Genomic DNA, 5,343 nt, shown 5'->3' on the forward strand with positions numbered 1-5,343 from the left:
CCAGCATATAACTTGAAATTGAATGTTAGTTTATTGTTGTAAACACTCTTCTATCTCATGTTTTATAGTTTATATATTTATTTTATTGTTGTAAACACTCTTCTATCTCATGTTTTATAGTTTATATATTTAGTTTATTGTTGTAAACACTATTCTATCTTATTTTTTATAGTTTATATATTTAGTTTATTGTTGTAAACACTATTCTATATTATTTTTTATAGTTTATATATTTAGTTTATTGTTGTAAACACTATTCTATCTTATTTTTTATATTGTTCATTTTCAGTTTATTGTAGTAAACACTATTCAAAATTATTTTTTATAATTCATATATTTAGTTTATTGTAGTGAACACTATTCTATCTTATTTTTCCTCCTCTAGCTATTTTTGATTTTTTTTTAGTTTATGCATGAAAGATCTATTTTAATCTTGTTACTGTTCTTAGAATATTTTCCTTTAATTGTTCATTATTTCTCTTGTAGTTAACTTCCTTGTTTTTTTCCTTTCCTCACTAGGTTATTTTTCCATGATGAAACCCTTGACCGTATAGCATCCAGCTTTCCTAACCAGGGTTGTAGCTTAGCTAGTAATAATACTAATGATAATGTCTGTTGTTAAACAAATATCTGTCAGATTCCATAATTTCAATTTATTGAAGTAATCGTAAATGTAGAGTTGAACACAAGTGAGCAATACAAAATTACATTGATCACACTTAAGTCAAGCGATGGATTGTGGTGGCCTGGTGGTAGCGTCCTTGCCTGGTGATCGCCAACTGGGGTTCGAGTCCCGCTCAAACTCGTTAGTTCCTTTGGTCGGTGCAATCTCACCTTCCTTGTGAGCTAAGGATCGGGGGTTTGGGGGAGCCCATAGGTCTTATCTGATGAGTCATCAGCAGCCATTGCCTGGCCTTCCTTGGTCCTTGCTTGGGTGGAATGGGGGCTTGGCCACTGATCATATGTAATATAGTCAGTCTCTAGGGCATTGTCATGCTTGATAGGGCAATGCCACTGTCCCTTGCCATTCACGAGCGGCCTTTAAACCTATAAACCTTAAAATTGAACGCTCCATCAAATATGTTTCAGAAATATTTAAAGTCCAAACGCATTCCAGGAAAGACCTGGAACGTACCCCGCTTCGCTTCCAGTCGGGAAATTTATTTTTGTAAATCTCATTTCATAATATAAAGGAAAGCTGGATGTGTCATATCGTTCACACTGTGGCATTGCCAGTGGAGTGCCAAAGTGAATTCCTTTATTAAACCCTCTTACCTGTTCATTCAATATTGTTAATGGTATTTAGAATGTGTTTCTCATATTGTTCCAGTCATTGTGAATGTGTTTTCATATTGTTCCAGTCTTTGTGAATGTGTTTTCATATGGTTCATGTCATTTAAAATGTGTTTTTCATTTTGTTCAAATCATGAAGAACGTTTTTCATATTATTCAAATCATGAAGATCGTTTTTCATATTGTTCATGTCATTTAGAATGTGTTTTTCATATTGTTCCAGTCATTGTAAATATGTTTTCATATGGGTCCTGTCATTTAAGATGTGTTTTTCATATTGTTTCAGTCATTGTGAATGTGTTTTCATATTGCTCATGTCATTTAGAATGTGTTTTTCATACTGTTCCAGTCATTGTGCATGTGTTTTCATATTGCTCATGTCATTTAGAATGTGTTTCATACTGTTCCAGTCATTGTGAATGTGTTTTCATATGGTTCATGTCATTTAAAATGTTTTTCATATTGTTGAAGTCATGAAGAACGTTTTTAATATTGTTCATGTCATTTAGAATGGGTTTTTCACATTGTTCCAGTCATTGTGAATGTGTTTTCATATAGTTCATGTCATTTAAAATGCGTTTTTCATATTGTTTGTCATTGTGAACGTGTTTTCATATTGCTCATGTCATTTAGAATGTGTTTTTCATATTGTTCAAGTTATTGTAAATGTGTTTTTGTCATTTAGAATGTGTTTTTCATATTGTTCAAGTTATTGTGAATGTGTTCTTGTCATTTAGAATGTGTTTTTCGTATTGTTCAAGTCATGAAGAACGTTTTTCATATTGTTCATGTCATTTAGAATGTGGTTTTCATATTGTTCATGTCATTTAAAATGTATTTTTCATATTGTTTCAGTCATTGTGAATGTGTTTTCACATTGCTCATGTCATTTAGAATGTGTTTTTCATATTGCCAGTGGAATACGAAAGCGGATTCTTTTATTAAACATTAATATCAACTCTTCTCTCATTTACTCGAATGAACTGGACAATAAAGAGATCACTTTGACTTCTTTCTTTGTTGGAGTCTTGTTGATTCATTAATTAGGTTTTGGGTGTCAGTATACACACACACACACACGCATACATACATACACACACACGCATACATACACACACACACACACACACACATATATATATATATATATATATATATATATATATATATATATATATATATATATATATATATATATATATGTCTTTGTTTAAATGAGAGAGATTTTTGTTTGTGCGTTGTCTTTTTTTTTTACTGAGATAACTGGATCGTTGATCTGTGTTTAATTAAACAAGATGTCAGAATTGGGTCTAATCAGATTATTATTATTATTATTATTATTATTATTATTATTATTATTATTATTATTATATATATGTATATGTATATATATGTATATATGTATATAATGTATATATATAATATGTATATATATATATATATATATATATATATATATATATATATATATATATATATATATATATATATATATATATATATATATATATAAAACTTCAGCTATTACTAGTCCACTGCAGGAAAATGCCTCAGACCTGTCCTTCCACTTACAGTCTGTTTATGGTCTTTCTTTGCCAGTCCACATATGCAAACTTTCTTAGTTCGTAAATCTATCGTCTTCTCTTTTTTTCCCTGTTGCTTTTGAAATCTATAGGAATCCATTGTATTATTAATCTCCATCTATTATCTGTCATTCTCATTATATGTCTTGCCCATGTCCATTTCTTTTTCTTGCGTGTTAATAATAATCCTCTACTTTTGTTCTCGCATCTATGATGCTTGTTTTCTGTCTGTTAATGTTATTCCAATCATTATTCTTTCCATAGCTATTTGAGTTGTTATCTAGCTTACGTTCTGAAGCTTTATTATTATTATTATTATTATTATTATTATTATTATTATTATTATTATTATTATTACTTGCTAAGCTACAACCCTAGTTGGGAAAGCAGAATAGCCCAGTGGACCCAACAGGGAAAATAGCCCAGTGAGGAAAGGAAAGAGGGAAATGTAAAATATTTTAAGAGCAACAACATTAAAATAAATATTTCTTATATAAACTATAAAATACTTTAACAAAACAAGAGGAAGAGAAATCAGATAGAATAGTGTGCCTGAGTGTACCCTCAAGCAAGAGAACTCTAATCCAAGACAGTAGAAAACCATGGTACAAAGGCTTTGGCACTACCTAAGAGTAGAAAACAATGGTTTGATTTTGGAGTGTAATGCTCCAAGTTTCTGATGCATAAGTCAGTACCGATAGGACCATCTGATTAAATACATTTCATTTTAGAGAAAGTGGCATTTTACTTTTCATAATCTCGTTTTCTTTGCCAAAAGCTCTCTATCCCATGCTTATCCTTCTTTTAGTTTTTGATTCGTGTCCTTGGGAAACGTTTACCGTCTTTCCTTAGTATGTATATTCATTAAGTATTTGTAGAGGTTCGTGTATAACCCTCATATGTTGTGTGTATTTCCGTTGAACATTATTCTAGTTTTACTCATATTCATTTTCAGTCCTATATTTCTTCTTTGTCTATCATCTTTTGAAATTCCTCCCATAATTCACTAATCAGAATTATGTCATCTGCCAATATTAAGATATTCCTCATTGATATTCATCCCCTTCTTTGAATTTTGAAAAACTTGTAAGTATGCTTTGAATAATCTAGGAGAGATGGGTTCTCCGTGTCTAATTCTTTTCTTAATTGGAATTTTCTCACTATCTTTGTTATTCTGTATCGACATCTGCAAGTGTTCTAACATAAGATTTATCTGTGCTTTGTCTTTGAAGGGCTTTCATTACTGCTGAAGTTTTGACAGAATCCAAAGCTCTCGCATAGTGTGTATATGCCATACGTAATGGTTTGTCATACCACTATATATATATATATATATATATATATATATATACATATATATATATATATATATATATATATATATATATATATATATATATATATATATATGTGTGTGTGTGTGTGTGTGTATGTAAAGTATATATGATATATATATATATATATATATATATACATATATATATATATATATATATATATATATATATATATATACATATATATGTAATATATATATATATATATATATATATATATATATATATATATATATATATATATATATATATATATATATATATATATATATTCATCGAAGGAAGTAGCCTTATTGGGGTTATGTATGTATGTATGTATCTATGTGTGTATGTATGCATGTATGCATTCGTAAGGCACACAGGAACACGTAATTCTGAGATAAATAAAAAGTGAAAATGAAAATATTGAATGAAACCTGATTAATTTCGTCTTTGACTTCTCCAGGAGGATTTGTATATTAAGAGAAATTTTTACAATATATATGGTACAGTGAAAGTACACACACACACACACACACACACACACACACACACACACACACACACATTTGTAAAATAAGGTTTTCTATAAAAAAAAAAAAAAAAAAAAAAAAAAAAAAAAAAAAAAAAAAAAAAAAAAAAAAAAAAAAAAAAACTTGAGAAGATTTAAGCTCGTAAGGGTTTTTTATTGTTAAAATCAGTCACGAACTGTGTTAGTTGATTGATTGATTTGAAGTTCTCTGGCATCCCGACATCGAGAACTGTATTAAGAGTTCCACTTGTCATACTTATGTAGATCCTCTTGCCGAATAGATTAAGTATATACTATTATTTACTGTGCTAAATTGAGAGTATTAATAATAAAGTAGGTGTTAATTCTCTATTTGATATACGTAATTCTGCTTCCTGTACTGATTAACATATTGGAGGAAAAGTGAAAAAAAATGAGAAAACGTAACTAAAATATTACTAAAACTATAAATATTAAATATAAATATAGAAGTTTATAATGTTCTTACCGAAAGAACAACGCTTTTAAACATTTCATATTATAATTATATGCAAATAAGACCATTAAAGGGAAAGTTAACTTTTATACTTTTTTATATAAAAGACAAACTTCAAATCACACCAAGTTTGGAAATTCAAAT

Source organism: Palaemon carinicauda, chromosome 29, assembly GCF_036898095.1.
Source record: "Palaemon carinicauda isolate YSFRI2023 chromosome 29, ASM3689809v2, whole genome shotgun sequence".
Classification (NCBI taxonomy): domain Eukaryota; kingdom Metazoa; phylum Arthropoda; class Malacostraca; order Decapoda; family Palaemonidae; genus Palaemon; species Palaemon carinicauda.